This window comes from Anolis carolinensis, chromosome 1, assembly GCF_035594765.1.
Source record: "Anolis carolinensis isolate JA03-04 chromosome 1, rAnoCar3.1.pri, whole genome shotgun sequence".
Lineage (NCBI taxonomy): Eukaryota > Metazoa > Chordata > Lepidosauria > Squamata > Dactyloidae > Anolis > Anolis carolinensis.
The window spans coordinates 122,314,395-122,334,293 of NC_085841.1; the positions used below are offsets into that span (position 1 = coordinate 122,314,395).

Consider the following 19,899-nt stretch of genomic DNA (forward strand, 5'->3'; position numbering starts at 1 on the left):
TCTGGGTGTGGTAATATTTTAATTCTGAGAGTATGTTTTTGTGAGTCAGACTGGAGTTTCAAAATAGCAAGGGGGAGATTTCAATTCAGAAAATTAAGTCTCAATTTTTCATGTGGAAAAGAGTGTTAATTCAGGAGGCCTGTTACTCTCCGCTGGACGCTTTTGCTGAGTCAGTATAAAGCACAACTACATTGCTGTCAATCGCTTTGTCTCACTCTCCAGGCAAGAAAGTTACTCGGCTTTGCACTTCTGTTCCTGGCAGAGGAAAGAGACAAAGAGGAGGATTTAAAATGACTAAAACCACACAAAGCTTCGTTCGTTCGTGCCTCTGGAACAATCGAGAGAGCAATATCCGGACTGTGCGCTGAAGGAAGGCTGGCAGTACTCAACCAGCTCTTTTGCCCGGCCTTAGGACGGCTGTCCTGTCTTATGGGGAAAAAACAGTGGAATTCAAATCATTTTTAGAGCATCCTGCCAGAAATGGAAAACATCCACTGGAAGTAATGCCACTCAGATGATCCAGGAGAAAATAACTCAGATAACCAGTGGAATCAAAAACACTGGAAGAGCAGGATACTACACAGTATACTGCTTTCTCTGTGTTGTGTCTTCAATTACTTTCAAGTTCATGAGAACCTGTGAATTTAATCAGTTTTAATTAAGCAAGGAACACTCGGAGGTGGTTTGTCATTGCTTTCCTCTGAAATATAGCCTACAGCTCCTGGTATTCCTTGGTGGTCCCTTTTCGAAGTACCAGCCAGGCCTGAACCTGCATAGCTTTCAAGATCAGATGGGATCTGATGTTTTCAGGCCTTTGTATACTGACTGTCAACTCATTATTTCAAAAGTAATTCATTGTTATACAGCCAAATGTGCAGCACACAAATACATGAGAGGGAGTACAATGGGCCCTTGGTATCTACTGGAGTTTGGTTCCAGGACACCTCCATGAATACCAAAATCAGTGGATGCTTCTACTAGTGTAATGGAATAGTAAAATGGTTTTGATTATGTAAAATGGTAAATAACTCAAACAAGTGCTGGAGAGTGCCTGAGATTCTTTGAAATGTCAAGAGATTAAAGTAGGTTATGTGCTTGGTGCGCATAAAAATCAAAGTTTGCTTTTTGGGCACTTTTTTCCAAATATTTCTGAGCCATGGTGGGTTGAATCCACAGATGCTGAACTCATGGATGTGGAGGCCTGTTTGCAATAGCTTTGTATTTCTAATTGTATAAACAGTTCGGTTGATGGTATTTTACCATGTGGGAAACATTCATTTTGGCAAGGCTTAACAGCAGCCCTGTAAAGCAAGTCAGTACTGTTTCAATCTTAGAGATACCATGCTGATAGTATGTGATCTATGAAATGTGCAACCAATTTGTCATTTGAAGTCAGGCATTTGCAATTCCAGTACATAAATAACATGTGATATAAACATGATCCCAAAGCAATCCATGTTATTTCCTGTACAACAGAAACAAGTGATACTCATTTTCTTTAGTGCTCTCTAAAACCACACTGGTAAATTGTGAGTAAAGAAATCAGGTGGAATCACAGATATCCGATAATAAAGATTCTACTGTACTTAAAATAAACTAGCTTGGGAACATGGCGATGCCCGGGTTATTTGATAAAAGGCATTATTTGTCTTTGTTAGGTATTCTCAGTTTGGAGTGGGTGAACTACAATTCCCAGAATCGTGGGTCAATCCTCCCCAAACCCTGCCAGTATTCAAAGTTGGCCATTTTGGGTCTGTGTACCAAGTGTGGTCCAGATCTGTCGTTGGCTGGTCATTGCCTGAATGCTGTGCTCTCTGGATGCAGGTGAACTACTACAACTCCCAGATTCCAGGAGCAGGCTATGTTGAATCTGTGTGCCAAGTTTGATCCAGATCCGTCATTGGCTGGGTTCAGTGCTCTTTGGATGCAGGTGAACTACAACTCCCAAAATCAAGGTCCATTCCCACAAACCCCTGCAGTATGTTCAGTTGGTTATAAGGGTTCTCTGTGCAAAGTTTGGTCCCGGTCCATTGTCAGTAGGGATCACTGTTTCTTTGGATGCAGGTGAACTATAAGTCCCTTTTCCCCAAACTTGTCCAATATGCTCTTTTGGTTATGGGGGCTCTGTGTGCCAAGTTTGGTCCTGGTCCATCATCGGAGAGATTCAGAGTACTCATTCATTGCAGGTGAACTATAAATCCCAGTATCTACTGCTCCCAAATGTCCAGGCCAATTCTCCTCAAAACCCACCAGTATTCAAATCTGGGCATATCAGGTATGCATGGGAAGTTTGGCCCAGAGCCATCATTGTTTGGATTCATAGCATTCTGGGTGTAGGTGAACTACAACCCTCTACATTTCCCAGTTGGAGTCACAGTGCTCTGACTTGATGCAGGGTGAACGACAACTTCCACCATGTGGAGTCAATCCCCCAAACTCCTCCAGGAAGTGTAGTTGTGCTGTGTTTGTTCTGCAGTCAGATTGGAAAGGGAACGGCAGTAGACGGGATCATGCAAATTCCACACCAATGGAGAACCCTGGGATGCCTGCCTGTGGTGGAGGACAATGCAAAATCTAGGATGAAATGGTCCCCAAATGAAAGCATTCCTTGGGTGGTGGGCTGTAGTGTTTGGGAAGGGTTTGGGCTACATGTTCATGTAGCTCGCTGTAACCGCAATGTCAGTGGAAAAGAGTGCTCCTCAGCATTGGAAACTGTAGCCTGTTTGTGGAGGCTGGAGGCTGTCTGTGTGAACAGACAGACATACGGGTTTTCACTTTTATTATGAAGATAGAAGAGATAGAAGATATAAAAGATATAGATATAGATAGATAGATAGAAATCTCCCTAGGGAAACTTAAGAATGCAAAGATCCTATATACACACATCAGGAATGAGAGTCATTTGGCCCTCTAGATGTTGTTAGATGGCAACTTCCAACATGGAATATGCTCACTAGAGCTGCTGGAAGTTGCCAACCCACAATGTCTGTAGCGACACTTGATTCTCATCAATGCCCTTCAGCTATTGATTCAATGGATCTGCTTTAGCTGGATTAACCATCAAATGTAAGCTGAAAATTTAAAAATAATATAAACACCCAAACAATATTAATTTAATTATCCTGAGAGATTATTTTGTGCATCAAGAATATTCGTTCTTATAAAGCTTTAAACTGAGGAGTAAAAATAGATAAAGCAGTTTGCAAACTTTTTATTGACTTTGTCTAATTAAGCTGATATGCTAAAAAGAATTTCCTGTGTTGCTGCGTGTGCATTTCTAAAATTATTTTCCACCTATGTCCTGCTTGTTTCTTCAATTCTGCACACACATACATATATATACTACATTATGATGTTACATTGTTGGAGTTGTTCTTCAGGATTGGTGAGATTTGCTTGTCTCCTTCCTAGGCAGACCTATTTTGAAAGCAACCAACCAACCAAGCAAAGACCTTGTCATATTAGATTTGCATTACAGCCAAAGTATGCTAGCTTTTTATAGACCATGGGAAATCCTACCTGCCCAAACAAGAAGCATGCAAAATAGCTGCACTTAGACTTATATACACACATGCACACAAAAAATAGCTGCACTTAGACTTATATACACACATGCACACATGCACACAAAAACACAGCTGGTAAAGAAGCAAGAAAAACATATATGATTCCATTTATTCAAAGCTAGTTCTGAGATAAAAGCATCATATTGTTGTCTGTATATATAAAGGTAAAGGTTTTCCCCTGACGTTAAGTCCAGTCATGTCTGACTCTGGGGGTTGGTGTTCATCTCCATTTCTAAGCCGAAGAGCCGGCATTGTCCGTAGACACCTTCAAGGTCATGTGGCCGGCATGACTGCATAGAGCACCATTACCTTCCCGCCGGAGTGGTACCTATTGATCTACCCACATTGGCATGTTTTCGAACTGCTAGGTTGGCAGGAGCTGGAGCTAACAGCGGCCGCTCATGCCGCTCCCGGGGATTGAACCTGGGAGGTCTCCAGCTCAGTGCTTTAATGCATTTTGCCACCTTGTGTTTTAAAGTAAAGCGGTAAATCTCAGTGGGAATCAAGTCAAATCTTATGTTGACCCAATGAAAGTGAGAATTCTGATTTTACCCACTAGGTGGTATCTACTCAAAATTTTATCAGGCAAAAATACCAGGTAGTACAGTATAGGCTTCTTAAACTTTTTTCCACTTGTGACCCCTTTACGCCCCGAGACATTTTTATGTGACCCCAGATATATAGGTATATAAAATAGATATTAAAATGTTTACTGAAAATAAACCTGCATTTGCATGGCTTGTTAAACAGGCTGATTTCTTTTTTATGAAGTACAGCTTAAGCATTATCTGCAGAGTCCACTGTAAACACTGCATGTTATTGTTAACAGATTCATGTAAATATCTAGGTAGCATTTAGAAATAATTTACTATTGTCGAATTTTTGTGACCCCAACATTACAATAAGGGATCCCATTTGGGGCTAGGATTCACAATTTAAGAAACAGTGCTGTAAGCTATATTTCAGAGAAAAGAATACCACTTCTGAGTATTCCTTGCCTAAGAAAACCCTATAAAATTTATGGGGTTGCTGTAAATTGACAGACAAGTTGAAGCCAGACACTTGCAAAAAAAATGACCCAAACCTTTGTTGTGTTTTAATTAATCCACTAGGAACAAAATTCAACACAAATATTACAAAGTGCTCTAAAGACTCCATTTATGGGGTACAGAGATAGGAAGTCAGGGAAGCAAAAAATATATTTGTTTTTCATCCCTATCACATCAGCATAACATTATTTTTCAAAGCTGTATTTGGAAGTTAGGTTTTGGCCTGTTACACTAAAAAGGGGGTATATAGGAGTTACAAGTACAGTAGAGTCTCACTTATCCAAGCTAAACGGGCCGGCAGAAGCTTGGATAAGCGAATATCTTGGATAATAAGGAGGGATTAAGGAAAAGCCTATTAAACATCAAATTAGGTTATGATTTTACAAATTAAGCACCAAAACTTCATGTTATACAACAAATTTGACAGAAAAAGTAGTTCAATACGCAGTAATGTTATGTTGTAATTACTGTATTTACGAATTTAGCACCAAAATATCACGATATATTGAAAACATTGACTACAAAAATGGCTTGGAGTATCCAGAGGCTTGGATAAGCGAGGCTTGGATTAGTGAGACTCTACTGTAACAACAGAAAGCTTGGAACATTTCGCACCATTACTAAATCCATCTGTAGCCATGAGCATACTTTTTTTCTGTGGGTGGTCACAGAATTATAATATGAACTCCACACTGGACTATATTTAGCTGTGTACCGTGTAGGAAACCTTATGATCATAGGAAGTTGTTGCTTGTTAGCCAAGTCTTGCTTTTAGCTTTAGTTTTATTGTTCTTTTCAATGTGGAGCTTATGATTAAAATTCTGTTACAGTCAATTCATCCTCCATGGGACTACATATGTGGCAAGACTACAAGCCCCATGATCCCTGATAGTTGATCATGACTGTGTCTGTGGAGGCCCCTTCCCAACACCAACTGCCCTCCAGGTGGCCATTGCAAGGGAGGGAATCACTCGGCCAGATATGCCACCAACACCTTTTTACTAGCTGTTGGACTAGCCAACAAACTGGCTTCTCTGTGTTTTGTTTTATTGTTTGTTTTGTTTTATAAAATAGAATGCAAATGAAAACCGAGGCTGCAGTACGAGTCATACAGGGCAGAGAGAGACAGAAGAAGAAGAAGAAGAAGAAGAAGAAGAAGAAGAAGAAGAAGAAGAAGAAGAAGAAGAAGAAGAAGAAGAAGAAGAGGAGGAGGAGGAGGAGGAGGAGGAGGAGGAGGAGGAGGAGGAGGAGGAGGAGGAGGAGGAGGAGGAGGAGGAGGAGGAGGAGGAGGAGGAGGAACAACAACAACAACAACAACAACAACTTTATTTTTATATCCTGCCTCTATCCTCTCACAGGGACTCGGGGTGGCTAACATGGGGCCAAGTCCAGGTCATCACAATAAAACAGCATAAAATACATACAGAACAAAACAAGCATCATCAACAAAAACAAATTTAAAAAGTTAAGCCTCTCACCTCTCTAAACAGCTCGGCTGAATCTGCAGATGCAATGCATGCAGAAAAGAAAGCTTATTGGTCAATAAGTGGAATCAAAATCTGACCAGGGCTATTGACACAATTGCTCCCAAACATCCTCTCCAATCTGTTACTAACCAGGCTCCCTGGTATACAAAGGCCCTCATGGATATGAAACCGGAAGGATGATGATGAGAGTGCAGATGGTGGAAAACTTGAGTTTTATGCGACAAGACATGGTATAGGGGCACCTTTGCTCCTATAAGGCTGCAATATGTGCAGCAAAGAAAGCTTTCTTTTCTGCATGCATTGCATCTGCAGATTCAGCCGAACTGTTTAGAGAGGTGAGAGGCTTAACTCAGGTGTCCTTCCCTCCAAACACGTTATTAGAACCTTCAGTAGGTCACTGTGATGCTTTTAACAACTATTTCGCAGATAAAAATCTCTCGCGTAAGAGCCAGCTTAGACACTGTCATTGGCTCAGAGGCCAACAGCAAGATGTCCAGCAATTCTGAGAGTGGGATTACACCAGATCAGTTTCAATTGGTGAGTACTGTTGATGTGGACAAGCTGCTGGAACAAGCAAAGAGGACAACCTGCTTTCTTGATCCCTGCCCCTCTTTACTAGTCATCCAGGGAGAAGATGCAATTAGATATCAAATTCAACAAATTATCAATCTCCCGGTGAAAGGAATTTTCCATCCTGTTTAAAGGAAGCAATAGTGAAACTGTTGCTGAAAAAGCCCTCCTTGGATCCTCTGGACCTCAATAATTACAGACCAGTGTTTAACCCTCCTTTTTTTGGGCAAGGCGATTGAGAAGGTAGTTGCTCTCCAACTTCAGGCAGTCTTTCTTGACCCATTTCAAACCGGCTTTAAAACAGGATACGGAGTTGAGACTGCTATGGTCACCTCAGTGGATGATCTCGGTCTCAACATGGAAAGGGGAAGTGTGTCCCTGTTTGTGTTTCTAGACCGTTCAGTGGCCTTTGATACCATCAACCATGGTATCCTTCTGGAATGCCTGGAGGTGCTGGGCATTGTAGGCACTGTGCTGCAGTGGTTCTGGTCGTACCTCTCAGGCAGGTTCCAAATGGTGGCACTTGGGGATAGCTGCTCCTCAAAAAAGTAGCTGTTTTGTGATGTCTCACAAGGTGCCATTCTATTTCCAATGCTTTTTAACATTTATATGAAACCACTGGGAGAGGCATGGAGTGTAGTGTTATCACCCAAATATATTTCTCTATGCCTTCATAAGCAACCTCAGATAAGAATTGTATATCTCCTTTGAATGAACACCTGGAAAAGATAATGGGGTGGATGAGGAAAAATAAATTCAAACTGAATCCAGACAAGACAGAGGTGCTTGCCATAAAGAGTCCTAACAAAAAATCAAGGTGTTCTGGATGGGGTTACATTTCCCCTGAAAGACTATGTTCACAACTTGGGAGTCCTCCTGGATCCATCTCTCCAAATGTCAGCTCAAGTAGATGCAACAGTCAGTTCTTATTAGCAGCTTTGGCTGATCCGTCAGCTGTGCCCCTTCCTAGATTTGGAAGACCTTAAGATGGTAGTGCATGCATTGGTAATCACAAGGTTGGGCTTCTGCCATGTGCTATAAATTGGGTTACCTTTGTACCAGGTTCAGAAACTCCAATTAGTTCAAAGCATGGCAGCCAGATTGGTTACAGGAACATTTAAGAGTGAGCATATTACACCTATATTAAAGTCACTCTACTGGTTGCTGGCAAAGTACAAAGTGTTGGTTTTGATCCTTCAAGCCCTACATGGTTTAGTTCCAGGTTATGTACAGGATCGCCTTCTCCTGCACAACCTGCCCTTTAGGACACTGAGATCCTCTGTGGGGCTGCTACTCCAACCTGCCAGAATCTGACTGGTGACTGTCACCCAGAGTACTTGTTTCATCAGCCACCCGACAATTGTGGAATGACCTGCCGGAAGAGCTCCAACAGCTAAACGAGCTGTCAGAATTTAAAACACAATTGAAGACCCATTTCTTCTGGCAGACGTACCCAGTCAACTTTCAAACATAAGTTTTGATTTGCACTCTACCACCACTAAATGCCAGTTCTGTAGATGTGTTTGGTATAAGTTTTCATATATGTGTGTCTCTCTGTGTGTGTTTTTAATTATGAAAATTATTGTATTTTATGTTAATTTGTTTTTTGAATTTATTGTACCCTGCCTTGAGCCATCAGGAGAGGTGGGTAATAAATAAAAATTATTATTATTATTATTATTATTATTATTATTATTATTATTATTATTATTATTGGAGCTGAAACCCAACATTTATGACCACTCCTCTGAACAGTCAAGCAGAGCTCTAGAATTAAAAAGTAGCTTTGCCAAATTCTGGAAGTAGGAAACTGTCTGTTAGAATGTTACTGTATTGAAGGATGGTTGAATGTACAGGCCTAAATTTTTTCACTTCACTTTATTTCTTAATTAGTCGCTCTCCACCAGAGTGCTCCAAGCGACTTACAATTTAAAATATAATAATAATAATAATAATAATAATAATAATAATAATAATAATAATAACTTTATTTTTATACCCCGCCCCATCTCCCCGAAGGGACTCGGGGCGGCTTACATGGGGTCTAGCCCGATAAAACAATCAAATATCAATGATACAACAATAATACAATTATACCAATAAAACCTCAATTATCAGTAAAACAATCGATAAAATCGACATAAAGCATACAATATTAAAACAGGAGACTAATTCATAAAACCCAGTACCGGATGTGCCGGAATGGGGAAGGTATTTCACGGTTGAAATGGACAATAAAGTGCAAAATAACATTAGCAACACCTCAAGAATGGGGCTATTATAAAATGCCAGATAGATCAGTCCAACAACAAATTAAGTGTCACAGGCCTTTTGAAAGAGCCAGGTTTTTAAGCTCCTTCGGAAGGAGGAGGGTAGGGGCCTGCCTGATCTCTCTAGGAAGTGAGTTCCAAAGCCCTCTCTCTCGTCCCCACCAACCGCGACTGCGAGGGTGGTGGGAACGAGAGAAGGGCCTCCCCCAATGAGGGAAGAGAATGTGCGGGTTCATAGGGGGAGATGCGGTCTCTAAGGTAGGTGGGTCCCAAACCATTTAGGGCTTTGTAGGTGATAACCTGCACCTTGAATTGGGCCCGGAAAATAAACGGCAGCCAGTGGAGCTCCTTAAACAGAGGCGTTGAACGCGCCCTGTAATTCGCTCCAGTTAGAAGCCTGGCTGCCGAACGCTGTACTAGTTGTAATTTCCGGGCCGTCTTCAAAGGCAGCCCCACGTAGAGCGCATTGCAATAGTCCAGTCTCGAGGTAACTAAGGCATGGACCACCATGGTCAGATCAGACTTCTCGAGGTATGGTCGTAGCTGGCGCACAAGTTTTAATTGTGCAAAGGCCCTCCCGGCCACAGCCGACACCTGAGCCTCAAGCGTCAGCCCCGAATCCAGGAGGACCCCCAAGCTGCGGACCTGTGCCTTCAGGGGGAGTGCGACCCCATCAAGCACAGGTTGCCACCCAATACCCCGATCAGACGTACGACTGACCTGGAGGACCTCTGTCTTGTCGGGATTAAGTCTCAGTTTGTTCACCCTCATCCAGGCCAACACAGCGGCCAGACACTGGTCCAGAATCCGAGGGGCTTCCTTGGATTTAGGTGGAAAAGAGTAGTAGAGTTGGGTGTCATCCGCGTAGAGATGGCACCGTACTCCAAAACTCCGGATGACCTCTCCCAGCGGTTTCATGTAGATGTTAAAAAGCATGGGGGACAAAATAGAACCTTGCGGGACCCCACAGGTCAATGGCCAGGGGTCCGAGCAGGTGTCCCCCAACTTCACCAACTGGGAACGACCCTCCAGAAAGGACTGGAGCCACTGCAGTGCAGTACCCCCAAGGCTCATCCCAGAGAGCCGCCCCAGAAGGATACCATGGTCGATGGTATCGAAAGCCGCTAAGATGTCCAAGAGAACCAGCAGGGTCACACTCTCCCTGTCCAGCTCCCTGCGGAGGTCATCCACCAAGGCGACCAAAGCTGTCTCGGTACTGAACCCAGACCTGAAGCCAGACTGAAACGAATCCCACAAGATCGAACAGACAGATGCCTCGGTTACCTTACCTGACAATGCTTCAAGACTGGCGTCCAAGTCGGAACAAATCTGAGCGACTTTGTCTGCAAAATGGTGAGCGAACTCGCTACACCGAGTTGCCGAGAAGTCAGGTGCCCCCCCCCACCCTGAGAAGGGTGGAGGAGCTCCCCAACAACTCGGAACAACTCCGAAGATCTATTTGTTGCAGACGTGATGCGGGCAGTCGTGAAAACCTTCCTGGCTGCCCGCAAAGCCGCGGAATAAGCCCTAATAGCGGCTTTAGACCGTGCTCGGTCAGAAACATCATGAGTTCTCCGCCAGCGACACTCTAGTCTCCTTCTCCCACATTTCATCTCCGCCAGCTCCCCGGTGAACTCCACGCAGCGAGAGGGGACGTTCATGAGCGATCATGTCAATAGCCCTGGACAACTCGGTGTTATAACAAGCGACCAAGGCATCGACAGGATCGTCAGCCTCCATGGCAGATAGAACCCCAAGAGACGTCAGGAATCCCTCAGGATCCATAAGTCTCCTGGGGCGGACCATCTTAATGGGCCCACCACCCCTGCGGAGGTTTGAGGACACAGTGAGTCTTAACTTGATCAGATAATGGTCAGACCATGACAATGGAAGAATAGTTTGCTCTTCCACTCTGACCAAACCGTCGCCCACAACAAAGACCAGGTCGAGTGTATGACCAGCTTGATGGGACCCAATATTACTTGGGACAGCGGCCATGAATTCCTGAGCTGCACCTGTCAAGGTGGCCTCAGCATGGATGTTGAAGTTACCCAATACCAAAAGGCGCTGGGAGCCCAACACCACGCTAGAGACCACCTCTGCTAGCTAAGGTAGGGAGACTGCTGTGTTGCGGGGTGGACAGTACACCAGCAGAATCCCCAAACTGTCCCGGGTACCCACCTTCAAGTGGAGACACTCAAACCCAGCAGATTGCGGAACGGCGCATCTGACCAAGGCGATGGACTGCTGAAAGACCACCGCAACCCCACCTCCCCGCCCTCCAGGCCTGACCTGCTGATGCACCCCGAAACCCAGAGGACAAAGCTGGGTAAGATTTACCCCACCCAGCTCATCCAACCAGGTCTCGGTGATGCAAACCAGATCCGCCTGCTCATCCAGGATTAGGTCTTGGATAACTGCAGATTTCCCCCTGACGGATCTGGCATTAAGCAGCAGTACCTTCAGCCCGGAGGGGCTGCCATGGAGACTACCACACCTATCCTTCTCCACAATATCATTCCACAATATAAAACATTCAGCATAAAAACATGCAACAGTGACTATTTGGCAAATTAGATCTGATTTACTTAAATGCACAACCAAACAGCCAAGTCTTGAGTGCTTGACAAAAGATTGCAACTCCGACATTGCTCTAACATATGGAGGCAATGAGTTCCACAGAATTGGAGCATAGGTCGAAAAGGCTCTACTCCTTGTAGCTTCCAGGTGTACCTCCCTAGGGTACATATAGGAGATTTTCCTGGGAGGATCGAGGTGACCACTGATGGAAAAAAGGAATGAGGCGGTCCCTAAGATATAATGGTCCTTGGCCATTTCGAGCTCTAAATGTGAGGATCAGTATCTTGTAGGAGATATGATGTTCTATTGGTAGCCAATGCAGTTGTTTCAGAATTGGTGTAATATGGGATCTTATAAATGATCCCGCTAGCACCCTGGCCGCCGCATTTTGGACCATTCGGATTTTCTGGGTTTTTGTCTTCGGAAGGCCGGCGTATAAGGCGTTACAATAATCCAACCTAGTGGTGGATTATTGCATGGATTACCGTTGCCAATGCTTCTGTCGAAAGGTAGGATGCCCATTTCCTTGCCTGGCGAAGATGGAAAAAGGCCTGCTTACTTATGGCAGTGATCTGGGCCTCCATCGTCAGCGATGAGTCCAACACAACCCCGAGACTTTTAACAGTAGCAGACAGAACCAGAACTTCCCCATCGAAATCACGCAGTGACTGGATTAACTCTGGTGGCTGGCCGGGCCAGAGTATCTCAGTTTTTGCAGGATTCACTTTTAGTCTACTCGCTCGCAGCCAACTCATCACTGCTTCCAAACACAGCTTAAAGTTCTCAGGAATTGTGGTTGTCCCAGGTTCGAGAGGCAAGAGTAGCTGGATATCATCTGTATACTGGTAGCACTCTATGCCAAAGCTCCACACTAGTTCAGCAAGTGGTCGGATGTAGATGTTAAATAACAGGGGCGAAAGGATAGCACCCTGGGGAACTCCACAGCAAAGGCAGGAGCTCTCAGAGCTTTGGCCTGACCACTCCACCCTCTGCCTCTGGTCCCGGAGAAATGAATTGAACCATTTAAGAGCTAAACCTCGTACACCAGACATAGCCAATCGATGAATCAGCAAGTCATGGTCCACAGTGTCGAATGTAGCTGTAATTTTTTGTCTTTCTGATTCAAACTGCCCTGATCTCAGGGACTTGAACATGTCATTCATCTAATAGAGACCTTGTGTTTCGAATGCCCGCACAAAATAATAGAAATTCAGCTGTAGGACATTTAGCTTTCTGCATGAAAAGCAGCTGTTAAAAGTCATAATATTTCTGCATGTTAACATGGAGAATGCATAGGATTATATCATCTCCTGAAACATTTACAGCTGACATGTCAGCTTGCTAAGCAATGACATGTTTGCATGCCATAGTTAATATAAATGCCCAGAAGGCTGACTCATATGAGAATATGAGCCAAAAGGTCCAAAGTCTACTTTAGCAACCTTTGAGAGGACATTTTTAACTTTTCAGATCAACACCAGGGAAAGTCACTGCTCCTAACAAAAAGAAATGCAGGTTCAAACTAGGTACTATGATAGTTTGAAAGGCCACCAGTGCTATCCTATGTGTACCCATTCAGACCGAATCATCTTGGATTTAATTGAGCTAGTTTCTAAGTATACATCTGTCTAGGATACCCTGTTCAATAAGACCTTTTAAGATTACAGCACCCAGAATCCTCCAGCCAGCATGGCTATTGGAACAAATGAGATCATAAAAGTATGTCTGGAATGTATCCTATTAAACTGTAGGTGAGTAATGGAGGAAGTTGTCCACAGGCTTTACTAGTCCTCATTATAAAAAAACGCTTTTACATGAAAAAATAACATTTAAAAACAGGAGATTATTCTCTTGGAAAATTCGTATTTTTCAAAAGAGCAATGGAAACATTTCTTCATGTGATCCACTGCCTCTAGCTAGAGTAGTCGAAGTAAAAAATACAAAAAGGCTTCTCTATCTTTAAATATATGTAGAAGAAAGCATTTCAGTACTTTTGGCTTCCTACCTGGATGAGTGACAAGCAATATCTGGTAAAATCTTCCTTCTGTTCAATCATTAAAGGTAAAGGAGCCCACTCCAATATTCAGTTTGGCAATACTCTGAAACCATAAAGGCCTTCATTCCCTTTTTTCCTCCCTATGAATTATCTAAAATCAACATCTTTTTTCCTTTTACCTGCTAACATTTCTCACATTAGGCCTAATATTTGTTAATATGTTTAACAAATTGGAGTATCTTTCATAACAATTTGAAATAATAAATGACAACATTATTTGGAACATTGGAATATTTCTGTAACCAACAACAAACTATATTCCAACAACTATTCTTGTCTAAATTAATCTGTATCTTTCAGATGAAAACTAATGCACATAACAATGGTTGCCATCATATGCACAGTAATTTTAACTCAATTGGACATACTGTGAGAAAATGTATGTGCTTTTTGCTGTAGGTCTACTCAGAAGTAGAACCGATTTATTTCAATGAGATGTATTCTCTGGTAAGTGAGTGTAGGTAGGATTGAGCCTGCAAAATCACCATTTATGTTCATCTATGTGGGAGTAAATCTCATGGAATTGAAGTTTACTTCTGAGTAAATATTTGAAGTGGCTGGGAGTTTTGCATGAACACTGAGCAGTAAATGTAAAGTTAGCACCAAAACCAAGGTTATTTTGACACACAGACAAGAGGATCAGCATTATCGAAAATGTCAGGGAATAAAAACATTGTTATTTTAACCAGAGGACTTGACTTGTATGCTTTTATCAGGATGAGTCTCCTTTGTGGAGAGAAAAAGCAGGTATAAATAAACATAATAATGATAAAAATAATAGGCAGAATCAGCAAGTGAAGCATTTTATGGTTAAGTCGCCAATAAAAAAGGTAAAGGTTTCCCCTGACGTTAAGTCCAGTCATGTCTGACTCTGGGGGTTGGTGCTCATCTCCATTTCTAAGCCAAAGAGCCGGCATTGTCCGTAGATACCTCCAAGGTCATCTGGCTGGCATGACTGCATGGAGTGCCGTTACCTTCCCGCCGGAGCGGTACCTATTGATCTACTCACATTGGCATGTTTTCGAACAGCTAGGTTGGCAGGAGCTGGAGCTAACAGCGGCCGCTCACGCCACTCCCGGGGCTTGAACCTGGGACCTTTCGGTCTCCAGCTCAGTGCTTTAATGCACTTCGCCACCGGGGTTCCTGTAAATATCTTCATGGCAAGCAGTTTTTTGAAGTTGCAGAATCACAGTGCTGTAAAGGAGAGGGAAATATGGTTTTTTTAGGTTCCTTGATTTTTCTTTCTCTTGCAAACAAGACCCACGGTGATCAAATAATGTTTTTAGTCCAAGGTAAAGGTCATCCTGATGATCAAACATGAATGGGATCATTGAAAGAGAGCACAGCTTTTGAGAGGTAATAATGATGAGGCTTTAAAGTTTTGCTATTTTTTGTAGGAAGAAGAAAGTCAGAACCTCATATTTATTTCCCTTTTCTGGGGAAAAAATAAAATGGCAATTTTGGGGGGTAGACAGGGAAGATTTTGCACTTCTAGATAAACAAATACTTTAATCTGTACATTTTATAAGTAAACACCACTGAGTGCATTTTATAAGTAAACACCAACTGAATACAGTTTGATGCCCCTTTAATTTTATTTGCTCAATGCAGTAGAATCCACTGTACTAACCTCGCCATTGAGTTCTAGAGGACTTACTTCCGAGTAGAAATATATTAAGATGTAGTTTAAAGGACATCTGTTGACACTGCATATAGATAGATGGAGGGCTAGCCATATTCAAGCTGCCTTTTTACCATTTGTCCTATGTAAACCCCGCAGGTCAGACAGTTTATTCAAAGTTGGGAAACAATGGTCTGATCTTGCCAAATGGAAAAATGCTTGTGAGCAAGTTGGACGTGTTTGTTTAAGTCGGTCCTTTGCTCCATGCCATTGTGAATCCCCCTCTGGCAGTATTAACTTTGCTGTTTGTTGTCAGAGGACCCGCAAGTGGAAAAGGCTTTTTCAGAAGCATAGTTCTAGATATGCATTATAGGACAGGGGTCCTGGAGGAAATGGTAATTTTACTTGCTGTGGGCCTGGGCTTTGTATGTCCTTTTTACTCAATTTACTTTATACTGATTATTAACTCTCTCCCAAGAAACATAAAGAAGGTCACCTTTAAAGCAAGCAAAGCGGTCAAGTTGCATGAAGCATTGAGTCAAATGTGCCTTGCAGCTTGACCAGTAACATGTGTACTAACAAAGTTCATGTATGTAACATGCATTCCTATTAATGTTTTGCTTGGTTGGATGTCTCTTTGGGGCTTTCTTCTTCCTGGGTTTTGTAATATTTCTGTAGTGTGGCCCAAAAATGTGGCCAATAAAAGGGTAAAATTTCTTATAAATATTTAGCCATTCAGTTAGCTCTAGCAAACTTCTTATGATCTGGCCAGAGGGGAAAAACTTCTGTTGCATGTGTCGCAAAGGATCCTGGCAATAAAAATGTGAAACAGCCTGCTACAGTATCAGCTGCTTCTTTGCAATTCAAGCAGGCCTGTGTTTTGCTAACTTAGGTGTTTTGTTCAGCTGAGCCCTATGCAGATTGAATTAAATGTCATTCATTTGCTGCAACTGGCCTTGCTTTCAAATAAGGCTTCAATCCTTGATGTGGTGGATAGATAAAGAGGGAGAGAGAGAGAAAGAGAGAGAGAGATAGAGAGAGAATGTAAAAGACTACAGCCCCAGTTCTACCAAAGATGGTGGGGGGCTCTTAAACTAACATTAGAGGAATATAACCTTGACTCTAATTTAATCCACATTGGTTTCAATGAACTCAGAACCAACCTGGTTCAATTAAGCAGTCAAGTAAACTTTGATTTGGTCCTATGAACAAGAGACTTCTAAGGGTGCATCCACACTGTAGAATTCATTCGATTTAACTACCGTGGCTCAATACTACGTATGGTATCCTTGGATTCTTTGCTTTGGAGAAACACTAGCACTCTTTGGGACAGAAAAACCTTGTGAAACTACAGTTCACAGGATTCTAAGGCACTGAGCCATGGCAGTTAGTGGTGGCAAATTGCAGTAATTCTACAGTGTAGAAGACGCAAGTCACCTAAATATTAACAGCCCTTCTTAGGTGTTGCAGACAGGACCGGCCCTAGGAAATTTTCAAGTGTAAGCAAGCAGTATTTTTGCCCCCCCCCCCCCCCCCGACAAACCAATCACTGAAAAATAAAAGGTAGAAGGTAGAGGTGAATAGATCATACACACGGCACATATGGTCCCTGCATATGTGTTTGTATGTGTGTGTGTGTGTGTGTGTGTGTATGTAATATATACATACACATACACACAATGTGGAAAATATGTGGCAAGGTAGATAGATAGGTAGGGAGCCACGGCAGAAGAACCTTCCCTGGAGCAAGGCCTAATAATAATAATATTAATAAATCATCCCAACAAAGGATTCCCCCAGGCAGGAAGCAGCCAAGCAACTGAAACATTTATACCTGCCTCCAACAGACAAGAGTTCTTTCTTTCTCCCATCCTGGACATTCTGCAGATATATAAACCCCACTTAATTAATTTCCAACCTCTAAGGATGCCTGCCGTAGATTCAGGCGAAATGTCAACAGATAATGCTTTTAGAACATGGCCATACAGCCCAAAAAGCTCACAGCAACCCACTTGTCTTTACTGTATTACAGAAATGTAATGTGCACCTCACTTTTGGAATAGTCATTTAGGCAAAAAAGGTGTGGCTGAGATTGATGTAATATGGTAATTTTAGCCTTCTTACTCAGATAGAAGCTTCAATAGGGCTACAGTAACTAGGGTTTGGCATTTTAGAGAATATACTCAGCATGATAACTATGGTGCTTGTCCTCTGCTGAGCATGAGAATGATGCACAGACCCTCTTTTCAACCTCTGACAACTCTGATGGCAAAGCTGGGGTGATTTACCTGAAGTGGGGACAAACCTAGTAGATGTGGGTGAAACATCAGTATTTTAAAAACTCTAAAATCAGGACAGTAAATAAAGAACACCACTCAGAAAACAAAGGAATTCCAGACAGGAAACAATCAGGGCCAGCTAACTCCGCCCAACAAAAGATTACCCCAGGCAGAAAGCAGCCAGGTTTTGAAGCTGCAAGGCTATTTAATGCTAATCAAGGTACCTCAGACAAGAGTTCTTTTTCCAACCCTGAACATTCCACAGATATATAAACCCCATTTGCCTAGTTTCCAAGAGACCTCACAACCACTGAGAGAAGAAGGGGGAGACAGGGAGGGAGGAAGAAGAGGGGGATCCTCAATCAGGGTCAGCTGCAAGGCTATTTAATGCTATTAATGGTGGCCATTTGCAACATTCACATGTGCCTCAGACAAGAGTTCTTTTCCCCACCCTGAACATTCCACAGATATATAAACCCCACTTGCTTTGTTTCCAACAGACCTCACAACCACTGAGAGTGCCTGCCATAGATGCAGGCAAAACGTCAGAAGAGAATGCTTCTGGAACATAGCTATAAACTCACCAGAGAGACTGGGAAAACTGCCAATGAATGTCCACGCAGTAGAAAGAAGATGAGGAAGGAAGGAAGGAGGGAGGGAGGAAAGAAAGAAGGGACGACGGAAGGAAGGAAGGAAGGAGTGAAGGATGGGAGGGGAAAGAGGAAGAAGGCCAGAAAAGGAGAAGAGGGAGAAGAAGGAGGGAGGGATGAAGAGGGAGGGCGCCAGGGGATCCTCAATCAGGGCAAGCTAACACATCCCAACAAAGGATTACCCCAGGCTTTGAAGCTACAAGGCTATTTAATGCTAATAATGGTGGCCATTTGCAACATTCACATGTGCCTCAGACAAGAGTTCTTTTCCCCACTCTGAACATTCCACAGATATATAAACCCCACTTGCTTTGTTTCCAACAGACCTCACAACCACTGAGAGTGCCTTCGGAAGCAGGGGGCGTGGTCTCCTGGGAGGGGCGTGCCCTCCGTGCCCTTAGGCCCCAACCCCGCCCCCTCCGCAGCCTCAAAGCCTGGCTGCAAGGCAGAAAGGGAGAGCAGGTAAAAGAGGAGGGAGGGAGGGAGAAGAGAGAGGGCGCTTTTGGGCGATGGTGCGTGCACGTTGGTGCGGGGTTTCTATCCCCTGCGCGGCACAGTGCACTAGAATTAGGCCTCAACAGCACCCCCTTCCACGTGCGCCCGAAGCCGCGGCTTCAGCCGCTTCAACGTTGGACCGGCCCTGGTTGCAGACACAAGGCCATGGATACTCACATTGAGGCCTCTTCTACACTGCCATACAAAATCCGGATTATCTGTTTTGAATTGGATTTATATGACAGCAGGGCCGTAGCCAGAAAAAAAATTCGGGAGGGGTTTTGAAAATTTCAGGGGGGGTTGAACCCCTAGCACACACCTCTCCCCGCTACAAACCTGTCAATATCTGCTTGAAATAGTGCCTGGAGGGACTCTTAATGTTTTGCGTCTCATAGACTTAGCATGGGGATTTGGTTAACCAGTTAAAATTCATGAGTAAACCAGATTTTTTTTATAACCTGAAAAATTTCGGGGGGGGGGGTGGTGGGTTGAACCCCTAAAACCGCCCCCTCGCTACAGGCCTGTATGACAGTGTATGCTCATATAATCCAGTTCAAAGAAGATAATGTGCATTATCTGCTTTGACTATCTGGATTATATGGCAGTGTAGAAGAGGCCGATATCTTCATTGTCTACTTGAAAGTTATGTCAATGATCTGTGGTCATTATTTTTTATTAGTGTTCATCTATAAAACTTCCTAATCCTATACACTACCCTCCATGACTTTATTCTATAACCCTTCCAAGTCCTTTCTTATTTCCCTGCCTAGTGGTATAATGTCATCTGCATATCTTAAATTATTCCTTCCTTCAGTGTTCACTCCTCTTTCCTCCTTTTTTACGTAGGATATGTTCAGCATACAAATGATGAAAGGCAGTTTTGACTGACCTTCTTGGCAATTGAAAGCCACTCTGGGTGCCTCTACATCAGTGATTCCCAAAGTGGGCGCTACCGCCCCCTGGAGGGTGCTGCAGCGATCCAAGGCGGCGGTGATGGCACCTATTAGGACATGGGGCGGGGCCAGAGGAGGGGTGGGGCCTCTTCCCAAGTGCTGAAGACAGGGCTGAGCACCTGAGGCGCCTGTTATGACACAGGGGGCGGAGCTAGAGGAGTGGGCATGGCTTTTTCCCAAGAGCCCGAGACAGGGCTGAGAATCTATACCTCTCCTGAGACACTTGTTGGGACACAGAGGGCGGAGCTAGGGAAGGGGGTGGGGCCTCCTTCCAAGAGCCTGAGACAGGGCTGAGCCTCTATACCTCTCCTGAGAGGCCTTTT

General features: G+C 43.5%; 1 long non-coding RNA gene across 1 annotated transcript in view; it reads right to left on the bottom strand.

The window, feature by feature from the left end:
- Window positions 1–19,899, bottom strand: part of LOC134295698 (uncharacterized) — a 24,601-nt gene continuing 4,702 nt past the window's right edge. The window contains exon 2 of the long non-coding RNA XR_010002328.1: window positions 1–255. This is a non-coding gene — a long non-coding RNA (uncharacterized LOC134295698). The remainder of the gene's footprint in view (window positions 256–19,899) is intronic.